Below are 16,965 nucleotides of genomic sequence, written 5' to 3' on the forward strand. Positions count from 1 at the left end.
ATATATATATATATATTTAATGCCTATTACATACCAGTCACTGTACAATGTACTGGAGAGTCAATGAAAGGAAAATAATATCCTTCCATTCTGCTTATATATTGAGTCCTTCCATGTGCTCCCCATGTGAGAGCAAGGATATCTTTCCATGCTGGCTTCCCACTGAATGTGCTGATCTTGATTAGAGAGCTCACTGTAAATTGATGTCTTTTGGAATATGAAAAGCTCTGGTGGGACTGTGGTTAAAACAGTCACATGCTAACCAGAAAAGATTGGCAGTTTGAAATCACCAATCACTCTGCAGGAAAAACATGTGGTAGTCTGCTTCGGTAAAGATTCTTGGCATTGGAAACCCTATAGAACAGTTATACTCTGCTTTACAGGGTTGCAATGAGTCTGAATTGACTAAATAGTAGTGAGTTTTTGTTGTTGTTTTGTTTTATTCTTGAACATAGTATATATTTAGCAAATATTTACTGAGGAATTTATGCATTTGAATTATGGTTTATGGCAAAGAATATTGAATACACCATGGAATGCTGGAAGAATGAATAAAATTGTCTTGAAGAAAGTATAATAGGAGGCTCCTTAGAAGTCTGCATGGCGATATTTCATTTCATGTGCTTTGGACATGTTATCAAGAGAGATCAGTCTATAGAATATTGTGCTAGGAAAAGTAGTGGGTAAGCAAAAATGAGGAAGACTGTCCACAAGATGAACTGACAGTGGTTTGCAACAATGTAAGAATGACAGAGCATGGGACATTTTTTCATTCTATTGTACATAGAGTTGCTATGAATTGGAACCAACTTGATGACACCTAGCAACAACAGGAGTAAGCCTAAATGGTTGAAGATTTAAAGATAATTTTAGTATTAATTCTGGATAATGATTTGGCTGTTGGAATATGCTATGTATTTGTGCATTTATTTTAAACTTTTTGTTTATATCACTGTTGTGTACATTGTAAACTTTCAGTAAATCTGTGAATGACTCTGAAATAATGAGATCATTTAACTAAGGAGGAATAGCAAAGAAGACCTGTAGTAAAACTAACTGATCTTATCTCTTACACTGAAAATTAGCTCATTTAGCAAACAAGTGAATGTCTAAATCTATATTAAAATTTGTTATTTTAAACCCTTAATTGATAAATAGGAGATAGTGATATAGTTGGAGTTTTAATAATCTATAATGTATAGAAATAAATGAAGGGGTATGATATTATTTAAGTAAAGGGAGTCCTGGTGTGGCTCTGTTGGTTAATGAGCTGTTGAACCGAAAGGTTGGCAGTTCAAGCTCACCAGCAGCTCCTTGGAAACCCTATACAGGGTCAGTATGGGTTGGAACCAACTTAATGGCTCTTAACAGAAACAAACAAATATATTTATAATGGTGTAACTAAACCAAATAGACATTGTCAATAGTAAATGTCTTCTTTGTCAATGAATGGTACAAGTATTTAAAGTTATCAAAATCAAGATAATTCCATGTGGTTAATTAAAACTTGATTAGTCCATCAATGCTTATTGAAAGTCATTCTAAACTTTATGAATAGAAATATACATAGCAGAAGAATTATTCTGTTATCATATATTTTCACAGCTTCTTGGATTTTGTTTCAATTTTTTTTTTTAATGAAATGAAATTTAACCTCAAGAATTTGCTTTTGTTTGGTAGCTGTGTTTTTCCACAATTTTTTAATGTTCTTTCAGTCCAACCTTATCAGTAATAAAAAGCATTTAACTAAATTGGACATAATATGTTTATTATCTATTTTATTCATTTTCTTATGATTTATCCATATATGTTATTATTATGAATGTGACTTTATTATAATATGTATGTGACTTTTTGAAGCACCATTTACAATGAAAGTTGCTGCTAGTGCTTCTGATTAATTCATTTCTACTTTATGACCCCCTTAAATTTCACATAATTTTGATCCCTTTAGTTTGTTATCTACGAGTCATTTTACTTCAAAGCCCCCTCATAAGCACCACTCTAATTCAGTATACTTGTGGGCGTTGTATGTTGTCTGTAACTCACATACAAATCACAGATTACAAAATGACTGTATGTCATCCTTTATGGTTTATTTAAAATGGATAGGAAATGTTAATTTTTCATATTCTCATGTTATTAAAAATAATACTTGCTAGTACAGAATTCAGAGTCTTTATGGAAACTCTCAGTTGCTAATGTGGTTTTGATTCTTCTTTCCATTTTTATTATAAGGAAACATTTTATTAAAACCTTCTTCTGTGCATTAATAAAGCAATTATTTGATGAACAGTGTCTTCTCCGATTAGAATCCATCTCCTCTTGCTATGAAAATCAAGAATTCAAAACATATTAGTGGTGGGAGGGGACTTATTTATTGGTTAACTTTCATTTGAATATTCCTGCTCAGCTGACTCTCACCTACACCTCTTTTATCTCATTTAAAATTGCCCACATCTCAGGTGATGTATGTGAATATGAACGTGTGATGACAAAAAATAAGCTGTTCTAAGAAAGTGTGGCGTCTACCAGGGCTAATCGTGCCTCCAAAACACATTTTAACACTTAAGTGGAAAGATGTGCAGGAAACTGAACCTGGGTGAAAGACAGAATGTAAATACTACTAGTAAAGATCCAATTTGAATCAATCATTTTTATTCTAAGGATGATACTTCCTTAATGGAGAATGGGGTGGCAGGTGTTGATGTCAGGAATTTGGAAAGTACAGACATAGTTATTTACATATACAAGAAGAAGGAGATGCCAACAAAACAGAATGGTTGCAGACAACTTTGTTTCCTCAGTGAACAGTATCTATTTAAGAGTGTTTGGTGACTTAATTGAATGCTGGGAGAAAACCTGTCAGTCATCTTGCTGGATACTTTAATATGGGTTACCTTACTTAATATATTCGTAAATACATAGGAGTCTTGAACTATTATTTTACAGATGAGGGAGCTGAATTTAATAAAAGTTAAGTAGCATCTAATAAGTGAGGCCATGAAATTCAAATTATGGAACATTTGATTCTAAAACTCTACTCATTCTACTGACGAAAAAAAACATGGCTACTTGAAATAGCAAGAAATGACTGAAGGATGAAAGACAGCAGTAGGAGTAGCTCTAGTTTTAGATTTCTAGCACTCTTTCTACTCATCTCTTTTAAATGGCCAAAGTTAAGACTAGTTGCTCTCAGTTAGTGAATTTGTAAGTCTTTTATTGACCTAAAGATTAATTTGCAAGGACAACGTGCAGAATTTAGCAGGCGTGGGATGGAGTTGGCAATGATTGTAAAGTGGGCAACTTGACTGTACAGGTTAGTGTAATTCATTAAGGACTATATAACATTAATATTTAAGTATAAACTATTTTTAAATGGCCTCTCTTATTTTGAAACACTATAATCATTAATAATTCAGTAAGTAATCAGTTCATGGCTAACTCACTGAATCAGTCTAGGATGCTGACATAGACCAGGAGAAGAACACAATCAAAACGACTTAAGAATAGAAATCTGTTACAGCATGTAGGAAGTCAGCTGGAGGCAGGTTTGGTTATTTTAGCCACCCATCATTATCATCAAGGTTCCATTTAGTACTCATGTTTCTATTCTTCCATATGTCCAATTTGCCTTTTTCCTGGAAGAAAGGTGGCTGGAGCAGCACCAGGTACCACATTTTTATCCAGTAAGAACTGAAGTCAGGTAAGATAAATAATTATTTTTACTATTTTTTTTTTTAATAATAAAAGAAAAGCCCTCATATTTCATCACCTAGACTTCTCTCTGTTCTGATTGGCTTGATTTGCTTCATATGAGCAACATAAGCTACCCATTTCATTTCATTACCATGAATTTCCTGGTGGTGGGGAGGACAGGGCAGGAGTAGAGTTTTGCTTCTCTAGAAGCATATCACTGATCAGTTAATATTACTGAGTGGCAGAAATAATTAAGCACTGGACTACTAACTAAAACATTGTTAGTTCAAATCCATTTAGAAGAGTGGGATTAAATGACTGACAATCTACTTCTGAAAGGACATAACTACTGAAAAGTGCAGGAAACATAGCTCTACTCTGAAACACAATGGCCCCCATGAGTTGGAACGGACTCTAAGATAACTAATTTGGTTTTTCATTTTTAATAAGCCAATATGAAAGGACAAGAGTGTTGGGTAGGTAGTGAAATGTGTCTGTCACAAGAATGTTGTAAATGTCTTTTTGGCAAGGAATATGTGCAATTTTAAAAACCAAAAAACTCTAAGTACATATGTTACTGTTGTTACGTGCCATCAAGTGGGTTATTAATCATAACCCCGTATTGGGTGTCTGAGGCTGTGCATCTATGCTGGAACAAAAAGCCTTATCTTTGTCCCATGGAGTGGCTGGTGGGTTCAAACCGCCGATCTTGTGGTTTCAGAGTTCAGTGCTTATCAGACAGCATCACAATGCTCTAAGTACAAATTGTTGAGCGTTGTCCAGTTAGTTCCAACCTATAGCAATCCTGTATAGGCTTTCCAAAGGACAACTCGTGGATTTGAACCTCTGACTCTTGTGTTAACAGTTCAGTGCTTATGCTAAGTGCTTCACTAGTTGAGTTGGTTCTGACTCATAGCAATCTTAAATAGGGTTTCCAAAGAGTGATCTGTGGATTTAAATCTCTGACTTTGCAGTTAGTAGTCCACTGCTTATGCTACTGTCCAATACTGGTTGTTGTTAAATCCCATTGAGTTGGTTCTGACTCATAGCAACCCTGTACAAGCTTTCTGATGAGCAGCTGGTGGGTTTGAACCGCCGACCTTGTGTTTCAAACTGACCATGCAGTCCAGTACTTATCCTACAGTGCCACACCAGAACTGTACCATTTGTCCATATTTTCCATGTGTGGTTTCATGTAATTCTGCCTTATGACATTAATTCTAATTTGTAGGTGAAGTAGTGAACAGATTATAAAGAGATTGAGAGTTGCCAAACTCATGATGTTTCTCAGTGGCAAAACCCAAAATTGAGCCCTGGTTGCCTGGCTCCAGAGTTAGTAATTTGTCTGCCATTAACCAATAACATTGTGTATAATTTCACTGTTAATATACAGGGTCCTAACTTCTTTTGTGAATGCTATATTCTGGACATTGTCTTATGGAAGCTACAATACTTGATCTTATTTAATGTTGACATCTACCCAGAGCATTTAAGGGATAGAATGATAAAGTTTAATTTTTCTAAGGTCACATATCATGGAATGGCTATGCTGAGATTTGAGTACAGGCTTGTTTTGACTCTGAGTGTCTGAGTGCCTTTCACAGCAGAACACTTGGGACTTATAATTAAAGAATACTAGTAGTAATGTAATAGATTTAGAATAACCAAATTTAATAAATTTAGTAAATAGTCCTCCAGATGCATATAATAAAGAAAATATATTTTTTGGTTATTATTGTTAGGAAAAGACACTTAATTGCTTCTATTTTATTTTCTAAACTAGACAAGAGTATACCATAGTCAAGTTTAGGGAGGCTAAGGGGAAACATTCATTCAGTTGCTAGAAGAAAAAATTGGATAAAAAACAGAAATGGAGACAAGATTTTCATTAGAATATGAAACTGAATAAGAGGAGTACTGATTTGAAAGTGACTACTGAGACAGTTTAAATATTGAAATATGGGTGATCACACAGATTCACTAAGGAACTCGGGTAGCGTACTGGTTATGAATCGGGCTGCGAACCTTAAGGCCGGCAGTTCGAAACTAACAGCCACTTTGCGGGAGAAAGATGAGGCTTTCTGCTCCCGTAAAGATTTACAGCCTCAGAAACCCTGTACAGGGTCGCTATGAGTCGGAACCGACTACACGGCACTTAACAATAACAACAACACAGACTCACTAATCTGTTCAAGTCTAATGCATACCAAGACCAAAATGTACCCCGTATTAGTTCTTAGCCTGTAGATAGTTTTTTCCTAAGACTGCATGGTGAGCCAAAAGGCAGCGTGGTAGTAGAAAATCTGAGACTGAAGTACTTAGTGTATAAAACTATGTTTCAACCCTCTAATTGCTCTTACACAGCCAGTTTTCAATAAATGTGTTTTTATCTTTACCAGGTACTCTATCAAACACAATGTTCTTTTCAAATGATATCATGTAAATATATGTATGTGTGTATTCACAACCATATGTATAAAAACTTTGTGGAACATATGATCTTTCCATACTGTGCCAAAAAAATTTGCTATATTTGTTTCATTATTTTCAGTAGTATTAAAATTCATAAATATTTTAAATGATGTTTTCTATGCTACATTTTTGTATCTAAGAAGATATACTCCCTGATGAAGCACTGGCCTTATTATTCACACTTTTAGCTGAAGACTAATTAGCCAGTGTTTAATTTCACAAGGGTACAAAACAATATCTGTTTCCTCTCCAGTATTCAAGATGAACAGCTAAAGAGCTCTCCCACCTTATTATATTTTTTATAAACTCCTATCACACAAGCATTCATAATTGATGATGTTTTCCATCAAAACCTATTCCCTGAATATAGATAACATCGACATTTGGGAGTATGAGTGCTTCTGTTCTAGCTCAGGGGCAGTGATTGAACTGCATGCACAGGCTTGAATTCTTCATTTTCATTTTTCCCAATTTGTAATTGAAGGGATGAAGGCTGCCGAGTTTCTTTTACATTGCATTGAATTTTAACATCTCTTGTTAAAAAAAAACTCCTGAATGAGTTGTTTAATATATATTTGTAATATCAGAATAAGAGTTGGTTCATAAAATTATAGTTAACAATTCTTTATATCTCAGTGATTTTTTTTTTTACTATTGCATTTCTTTTGAGTGTTACTAAATAGATAATATGCTTCTATGTATGATGACAGAATACATTAGTTTGTGTAAAGAGTTTTTGTAAGATCTGAAAATTCTGTTTTTCATATGAAGCATTTCCCATTACTGCTATTAAAAGGGAAGTGAGTTGTATGTATGTCTTTGCAGTAAAGTAAGCATGATTTAATTAGATATTTTCTGTTAACTTTAACATTGACTGGCTTCTAGCATTGGAAATAAATATTTGAGAGTAGTTTTTCCTATTTCTGTAATCGGCATTGAATGGTTTTGCTTTTAAACACTTCTTTTATTTTCCTGTCTACTCAGTGTGGTTTGGTGACACCAGTCAAAATTGTTTCTAAGGTGTTCAGAATTCACATCACGTGGCTGGTCATTGAAGCATTCTGGCTCAATGGTTGGATACTAAATAGATTTGTGCCAGTACATGGCAGTTCCAGACATTGAAACCCAGGGCTGCTTAGTGCTGTAGTGAAACTCATTCCCATACACAAGTTAGTAGTGGTTTCTTGTGAATAAGTTTGGAACCTGTAGTCTAAATTATAATTTATGTGAACAATATGTATTTTATTTTTAACTTGTTCTGTGTTCACTAGATAAAATAGAAACCTAGATTTCTATGTTAGTAGATTTCTGAATATCTTTACTTTTTCATTCCATTTGACTTCAAAGAACAATTTTTGATAAATACACTTGTATCGATTTTCATTTTTGCAAGCTCTTTCACTCTTCTAAATATTCTTTATTTCATGCTAGAGATTATGTGATTGTTAAGAATACAAACTATGAAATCCAGATTTGCATTCAAATCCTGCTTTTACTGGTTTGATTTGCGCAAATGACTTACCTCTGTATTTCTCAATTTTCCTGTCTTTAAAATGGGAATAATAATCATGATTGTCACAAGGGAAGTGCTTGATTAGTATTAGCTGTTGTTGCTATTATTATTATTATTATTATTATTTAGCAACTTTATAATTACTTATGTATATATGATGTATATATGTTGTTGTTAAATGCCTTTGAGTCAATTCCTACCTATAGCTTTCCTTTGTAAGGTTTCCAACGAGTGGCTAGTGAGCTTGTGGTTCAGACCAACATTGCAGTCCAGCACATTAACCCACAGCACCACACACACACACACACACACACACACACCTGACCTTGCGGTTCAGACCAACATTGCAGTTCAGCACATTAACCCACAGCACAACACACACAAACACACACACACACCCTGATATTGCGGTTCAGACCAACATTGCAGTTCAGCACATTAACCCAGAGCACTACACACACACACACACACACACACGTATATATAACTAAGTAACCAAATTTCCTTTCAAGGCCTCCAAAGTGAATTTAGCTTTGTGAAATATAATGCTCTGTTAAGATGTACAATGTGTAATTGTAAATGCTTTAGAAAGGTACGTTTTCACTTTATCATTGATGACAGTCTATTTAGTTTTCCCTCATGCTGCTAACCACAAGGTCAGTGGTTTAAACCCACCAGGTGGACCTTGGAAACCCTTTACAGTGTCTCTATGTGTCAGAATTGACTCAGCAGCATTTAATAGCAACAACATATTGTTAAGGGCAGATGGAAGTTGTAATGATTGCCATTCTGGACGTGCAGAGTGAAGAATGAAGGTGTTTATTTTACAGAGTGTATTGTTTTCCTTGTGTATCATTGTACTATTAAGGAATATTAGAGAAATAGGAATGAAGGAAACTTTTGATTTGTTATTGTTGTAGTTAAGTGCCATCAAGTTAGTTCTGACTCATGTTGACCCTGTATAAGGTTTCCAAGGAGCAACTGGTAGGTTTGTACCTTTGAACCATCGACCTTATGCTTCGCAGTCTAGTGTTTATCCTACAGAACTATATCAGAAGTCCTTTGAATTGAGTATGTAATTTAATTACTTCTTTTAAATTAATAATTTTGGGTAATTACTCAGTGTTTTACATGACTAACTCAAACCTATTTAGATCCCATACACAGTGCAAAGTTCATCTCCCTATCAGGGCTGCCCTCTTCTCTAAGGACTTTTCCTTTCCTTTTCCCTTTACCCTGGGGAGTGCAGTGGCTCTGTAGGATGAACACTGGACTTGGAACTACAAGGTTTGCAGTTTAAGCCACCAGCTGCTTCATGGAAGAAAGATAGGAGTTTCTGTTTCTGCAAAGATTTATAGCCTCAAAACTCTATACTGACTCCATGGCACTAAACAACAACAATAATTTTACCCAGTTGTCTGGATTCAAGTGAAATATATTGCCTTGTTCTTCTCTTCACTCTCCATCCTCTAGATTCTGCTTGAACTTTGTTTGGATAATGACTCTACTATGATCTTACTTATGGTCTTTTTCTCTGCATGATCCACACTCCAATTGACTCCCAGTAGTTCTGTTTATGCTTAGAGGCTTAGCAGTGTCTTCCAGTGTCCTAACTTACAGTATTCCTCCTAGAGTCAAAGCTTTTGAGTTTCTTGGTATTATCATTGGCAATTTGTAGTCCTCTAATATTTGCCTCAAGGAGCTCTGGTAGTGTAGTGGTTACGAATCGGGCTTGCTAACCTCAAGGTTGGCAGTTCAAAACTACCAGCTGTTCCGTGGGAGAAAGATGAGGGTTTCTGCTCCTGTAAAGATTTCCAGCCTCAGAAACCCTGTGCAGGGCCACTATGAGTCAGAACCGACTCCATGGTACTTAACAACAACAATATTTGCCTCAGGAGTCCTGGTGTGGGACTGTGGGCTAATGCGTCAGACTGTACAGTCATTTGAACTGCTGGGTCAGTGGTTCAAGCTCACCAGCTGCTCCTTGGAAGCCCTACACAGGGTTGTTATGGGTCAGAATTGACTCAACCTCAACGGCACTTAAAAACAACACCACCAATATTTGCCTCAGGAGTCCTGGTGTGGTGCTGTGGGTGAATGCTCCAGACTACAAAGCCATTTGAACTGCAAGGTCGGCAGTTCAAGCTCACCAGCTGCTCCTTGGAAATCCTATACAGGGTCACTATGGGTTGGAATCTACTCATTGGCAATTAACAACGACATTTGCCTCTTAGGAGCATGGGGGGGGGTGTCCATAGATTAAGCACTTGACTGTGAACCACATGTTGGTTCCATGGAAGAAAAATGAGGCTTTTTTGCTCCTGCAAAAGATTAACAGCCCTGAGAACTCTATAAAAGGTCACTATGAGTTGGAACCAATTCAGTAGCAGTTAAAAACAAACAGAAGCACCTTAGTAAATGGATGACAGGGACACTTTTACAATTTCTTCCCTATCCCAGTAGAGCCAGTGAAGAAGACTGGGTATGGTGTTTGTGTGAGGATATGAAGGTGATTTAGGGACTCTGTGTCCATGGAAATATACTTTGTAACCCACTATAGATAAGCGTTGTAGTGCTCTTTTCATACATGAACATGCAAAGAAAACAGTGCCAAAGCCCATGTTGGTTTTGAATTATTTGGGGGTGGTAAGTGAAGGTAGTGGTGACAGGGTGGTATAGTAGGCCAGACAATAGCCTTAGGGTCCTGCCCAGAATCTCAATGTTGTTGTTGTTAAGTGCCCAGTAGGCCAGACAATAGCCTTAGGGTCCTGCCCAGAATCTCAATGTTGTTGTTGTTAAGTGCTGTGGAGTTGATTCCAGAATCTCAATAGGAGGAGGAAAAAGGTAATTGGAGGTATTTGGTAATCTCCTGTTTCTATGCTTCCTAATAACTGACTTTTATCCTTCACTTCTTAGGCAAAGAAAAACTGTTATTCAAAATTTCCTTTTCTGTGGGTCATTTGTCTAAACCCTTTTACTCAGTCATTGTTTTTGTTGTTAAGTGCTGTCAAGTTGGTTCCTACCCATAGCAGCCCTGTATAATGTTTCTGTGGTGATCCTGAGCCACTGAACTTGCTGTTCAAACCAACTTTGCAGTCCAGTGCATTAACCCATAGCACCACATAGGGACTTCTTAGTTATTCCTATTTAAAGGGACACATAAAGAAAAAAGGAGCTCTGGTAACATAGTGGTTACGAATTGAGCTGCTAACCTCAGGGTCAGCAGTTCAAAACTACCAGCTGTTCCGTGGGAGAAAGATGAGGCTTTCTGCTCCTGTAAAGATGTACAGCCTCGGAAACCCTGTACAGGCTCGCTATGAGTTAGAACTGACAGCATGGCCCATAACCACCACTACCATAAAAACAAAAAACAAAAAACAAAACAAAAAAAAAACCCCTTCCTTTTAAGTACCTAGATTTTGCCTTGAAATTCCTAGCATTCAAGGTTATCTGATCTGCCGTGTTCTATGTAAAAGTGCAATTTGAGTGTAAAAGCTGAATAATGACTTTTTGGCTCTTCATTCTTATCTATTGTTCTCATCAACCAATGAATGACTCAGTGCACTAAGTGGAAAACTGAACAGCAAGAGTTTAGAGAGCTTTATCACAATACGTAGAGTTAAAGCTTCAATGTGCAGACCTTTATCAATGACTCATGATAAAATTGATAAAGGTGATAAAATTGAGAAAGCACTGATCATATGTTCGTAAGAAGTAAAATAATTGATTAGATCCCTGACACAGAATAATTTTCTACAGCGAGCTTTTAGACCTTTCATAGGCTGATATTTTAAAATTCTCTGTCTTAGGTTTTTCCTATAAAAAAAAATCCCAAGGCCTACTTCATTGTTGAAAACATTATTAATATTCTCTGACTGTATTTCTTTCAGTAAAGCACTTGAACATACATTAATACAGCTATGTAATCTCATGAAGTCCTGGTGTGGTGATGTAGGATAAACACTGGATTAAGAACTACAAGGTTGGCAGTTCAAACTAGCTACTCACTCCTCGGAAATCATATACAGGGTTTCTATGAGTTGGAACTGATTCCAAGGCACTTAACAATAACAACAATGTATTTCATACACTCCTGTACTATTTTAAGTGTTTAATTTTCTTACTCATTTCCTAAACTACATTCTAAACTTCTTATAGAGAAAAGTTTTATGACATACAATGAGGATCATAGATGTTCAGTAAACAGTTGCTTAAAAAGTTAAAAAATCTCATATTGTTATTTATATTTACAGTAGATTTTATATTTACATTAAGAACTGAAGAAACACATTGATTTCGAGTTAGTTTTGACTCATATTCACCCTGTAATACTGATTAGAACCACCACATAGGGTTCCAGTGCTATGATCTGTATCGGAGCAAACAACTACATCCTCTTGCAGAATGACTGGTGGGTTCAAACCACAGACCTTTGAGTTAGCAGCTCATTGCTAAACTACTATATCATCAGGGCTACTTTAGAACTGAAGGGGTTTAAAACATGCTAACAAATATTGAGAAGTATTTTAAGGTCTTCAAAAATTAAATTTTAAGTTAATGTGATTAGAATAATTTAGATAAAAGAAAAAATTCAGTAGTCAAAGTTGTTTCCAAGTTCTTTAAAAATATGTAGTCAAATCAGAATGAAGTTCATGTATTTTTCCATCATTATTTATGTTAACTCATTAGTTTATTGACAACTTGATAGTGAAAGTTATCAATCGTCTCCTCCTTAGCCTTTTTAGAGAACATAGAAAATAAATGCAATAATCCAAGACCCAGAAAATCTATCTTAGTGTACATTCTTTAGGTAAGTATGTATACATCTTTTTCACACAATTTAGTTCAATTTTTGTTTCTAAATCTTGTGTTGTTGTTCTTGTTGTTAAGGCTAGACATAGCCTGTTCTGATTCAAAGTGACTATATACACAACCAATCAAGACACTGCCCAATGCTACACCATAATCACAGTTTTTATTATGTTTCAGCCCATTGTTGCTGCCGCTGTCATCCATCTTGTTGGTGGGGGGGGTCTTTATCTTTTCTACTGGCTCTCTGGTTTATCAAGCATGATGTCCTTCTTCAGAGACTGGTCCCTCCTGATAACATGCCCAAAGAATAAGAGACGATGTCTACTATCCTGTTTCTGACTGTACTTCTTCCAAGACACATGTTTGTTGTTTTGGCTTCCTGTGATACTTTCAATATTCTTTACCAACACCATAACTCAAATTCATCAATTCCTCTGTAGTCTTATTTATTCACTGTCCAACTTTCACATGCATATGAGCTAAGACTCTTGGTGCTTGGATCAGGTACTTGGTCCTTAGAGTGACATCTTTGTTCTTTATAATACTTTAAAAAGGCCTTTTGCAAATGTGTCCAATGCAATATGTTATTCTTTTTTTTTCACTCTTTCCATGAGTGTTGATTGTATATCCAAGCAAAATGAAATCTTTGACATCAGTATTTTATATGATATTTATATGATATTTATTGGTTCAGTTGTTAGGATTTTCAATTTTGTTACATTGAGGTACAATTCTTACAGAAGGCTGTGTAGTCTTTGGTCTTCATCAGTGAGTATTTCAAGTTTGATTTACTTTTAACAAGCAAGATTATGTCCCTATGCATATCACAGGTTGTTAATGAGACTTCTTCCATCCTCATGACACGTTATTCTGTATGTAATCTAGCTTCACAGAACACAGATTGAATAAGTATGGTGAAAGCATACAACACTGGTATCCTGATTTTAAACCAATGTCCCCTTCTTCTGTTCTAATAACTGTGGCTTGGTCTATGTACAGGTTCCTCATTAACACAGTTAAATGTTCTGGTATTCCCATTATTCGCAATGTTATCCACAGTTGTTATGATTCACACAGTTGAATACTATTGCCTAGTCAGTAAAACAACAAGAAATCATCTTTCTGGTATTACCTGCTTTCAGTCAGTCTAGCATCAGCAATGATATACATAGTTCCATGACCTTGTCTTTTTTTCAGTTTTGCATTAATTGGTACTTTATTTGCTTAAAACCTAGACAATATTGTCAGTTTGAGAAGAAATTCACTGTGATATATAGATCAAGCTTGCCATTTAAATTCTAGGGTTTTTTCATCTATTTTTTCCAGGGGTAGGAGTGGGGAGGGAAATATGCTTGGTAAAGTTTATCCAAGAAACAGAACAGATACACATATATTTTTAAAACATGAATAAACCATTAGAGAATGATCTGAAATCAAGGGTGATTTCAGTTTTGGTGGCCCTGCCTTTTTTAAATTTATTTTTATTTTTTAATGTTAGCTTCTTAAAGACTGCAGCAGCAGGATAAAGGATCACTGGCTCTCATCTCAGAAATAACAAGTAATAAATAAAAAAGAAAACTTACCCCCCCCCACAAGGCCTGACAAAACTGTTCTCCAAACCCTCCCCCAAGATAAAACTATGAATACTTTATGTAACAACTCATCTTCATCTTCATCTCCTACCTGCCTCTCATCAGTGGAATTTGAAATTCATGATTTAAAACAAGACATTGAAGCTCATGTATATACATTATAAAAGCTCACATTAGAGGACAATTTATTTGTTTATTATTTTAAGTACAGCCAGGGAAAGAAACCATCATTTTAAATAAAAACATTCCTGCTCTTTCTGATTACTCTTCAACCTGTTATTATTTAGCAAAAAGCAAAATGTTTATAGTGTTCATTTTAAATCTTACTGCTTTACCACTGTGATATGCCTTCCATAAAATAGATGGAGAGGTCAATCTGGTGATTCATTTGGCTTGGCTTTCATTGGAGACTGGGGGTGGGTGGCAAAGAGAAGACGGCATCCAAAAATTAGCTTATATATACAATGGTTTTCTTTTTTAAAAAAAGAGAGAGAGCTAGAGAAAAAATATTATCTTCAACAAATAGAAACATGTATTCAAAGCCCATCTTTCAAGCCATAGCCAAACCATGTTTTATCTTAAGAAGGTTCTCTTTCTTTGTTAATAAAATCTCTCCATAAACCATCATCACTTTTATCCCTATACTGGGCTTCATCTTCAGACCCTTCATCCCAGATTTTTCTGGTAGAGGGCTAGCAGATGTTTTTGTTTCTGGAGGGCTTTCTGGTTCCTCGTAGTATTCTTTGCGGGGAAAGGAGTCTTTTCCTTTGATGCCTTTGAAACTGTGGGATGACCTACTTTCTCTTTGCCTTTCACTGGACTTGTCATCACTGTTGCCTTTAGCTTGGGTTTGGCCATTTTCATTTCTTTTTGCTCAGGTTTGGATTTCTTAACCATCTTTTTGTTTTTCGTTTTTGAACTGCCATTGTTACTGTAGTGATTGTCTTCCATTAGAAGTCTTCATCACTGCCAGAATCTTTTTCTTGGAATGGTGCCTCGTCCTCCTCTTCTTGTTCTTCCTCACTGCCCACATCTTCCATAAGCATTTCTCTCTGCTTAGAAACTGCCTGTCATTGCTGGTGTACATTTTTATAATCTTTTTTATCTTTACTATCATCTGCTGAGTGAGAGTCATCCTTCTTGGTCTTAACATCTTTTTCTTCTGGGTCCTCACTGTCTTCCTGTGAATTTTTTCCAGACCGCCTCTTATTTTTGGCTTCTCGAGTTGATGATCAAATTTTCTTCACTAGAGGACCCTAATCTCTTCCATAATCTTCACTATCAGACTCCTGAAACTGTGAATAATCAACGACCTTCCTATTTCTGACAGGCCAAGACATGTTCGCTGTCGAAACAAGACCCAGTCCAGAAACCAAAGACTAAACCCCACCCCCACCCTAAGCGCTTGACGCTCTACCCCAATCCCCAAACTTTAGCCACTACTACTGGTTTCTCAAACTCCGACGCAGCCCCTTAATCAGACGAACCCCCACAACCACCCCACCACCACCACCCGCTCCCCTGTCTTTCCAGAATCCCATGACGTCTTGATCCAACTTGAATTTCTAGTGGATCCCTGTTGATACATTGTTATAACCATTTTTGAATTTTCTGAAGCCAAATTTTACTTGCATGTAATATAAATGATATTGTTCAATCATTTCAGCATTCCATTTGGAATGTTTCCTTTGTAATGGTCACAAACATGGATCTCTTACAATTAGTTGGCCAAGTAGCTATCTTCCAAATTTCTTGGCATAGATGAGTAGGTGACTCCAACACTGCAACAGTTTGCTGAAACATTTCAATTTGTATTCCATCAATTCCTGGAGGCTTGTTTTTCCCAAATGTCTTCAGTGCATCTTGGGCTTCTTCCTTCAATACCATTAGTTCTTGATCATGTGGTATCTCCTGAAATTATTGAACACAGACCAATTCTTATTGCTACAGAGACGGTGTATTCCTACCATCTTCTTTTGAGGCTTCCTGAGTCCCTCAATATTTTGCCCATTGTTGTCATTGTTAAATGCCATCAAGTCGAATTTGACTTATAGCGACCCAGTTTAAGGTTTCTGAGTAACAGCTGGTGGATTTGAGCCACTGACCTTGTGGCTGTGGTTAGGAGTCCAGTGAGTATCCTACAGGACCACTTATATAACTCAAGACCTGAATTTTTCTTTAATTCTTTCAGCTTTAGAGCTGTTCTTCCCTTTTAATTTTTTAACTCCAGATTTTTGCACATTTCATTATATTATTTGGCTTTGTCTTTTCATGCTTCCCTTTAAAGTTTTATGTTCAGTCCTGTTACTTCATCATTTCTTCTAGTCACTTTAGCTTTTTTGCATTCAAGAGCAAGTTTCAATTTCTTCTAGAATCCACTATGATCTTTTCTTTCTCTCCTGTCTTTTTAATGACTTTTTGAATATTTCATATGACTTAGAGTATATCTCAGTTAAATTTATAGATCATCTCAAGAACAGATTTGATGCATTAGGAACTAATGTTTTGGAATGACATCAAGAACAACTTACCATGGTATTAACCAGTTTTCCTTGTAGATGTGTGGATATTATCCTACTATAGACATCATTGTACTTCTCAAGATGGATCTTGAAATGTTCTTTTTGACAGTGAATGCAACTCAGTTCCTCTTAAGTTTGTTGTTCCTGGCATGGTAAAACATGTTTGTCCAATTAAAAATGGACAATACCAGTCTATATTTGTTCCATTGCATTTTTTGGCAACTTGAAATTTTTCCTAGATTCATGCTTTGTACATTCCACATTCTGATTATTATTGAATGTTTGCTGTACTTTCATCTCATTTTGATATGTGTCTTATTAGCAATTGAAGGTCTCAAAAGTTTTGTTTCATCCA

The 16,965-nt window shown here is 35.9% G+C and overlaps 1 protein-coding gene and 1 pseudogene across 2 annotated transcripts in view; one reads left to right on the forward strand and one right to left on the reverse strand.

Annotated features, from left to right (window-relative positions):
* NCAM2 (neural cell adhesion molecule 2) overlaps nucleotides 1–16,965 on the forward strand; it is an 834,023-nt gene that overhangs the window by 11,531 nt on the left and 805,527 nt on the right. The window lies entirely within an intron of this gene.
* On the reverse strand, nucleotides 14,667–15,428 carry LOC102827247 (annotated as a pseudogene).

Source organism: Chrysochloris asiatica, unplaced genomic scaffold (assembly GCF_000296735.1).
Source record: "Chrysochloris asiatica unplaced genomic scaffold, ChrAsi1.0 scaffold00351, whole genome shotgun sequence".
Lineage (NCBI taxonomy): Eukaryota > Metazoa > Chordata > Mammalia > Afrosoricida > Chrysochloridae > Chrysochloris > Chrysochloris asiatica.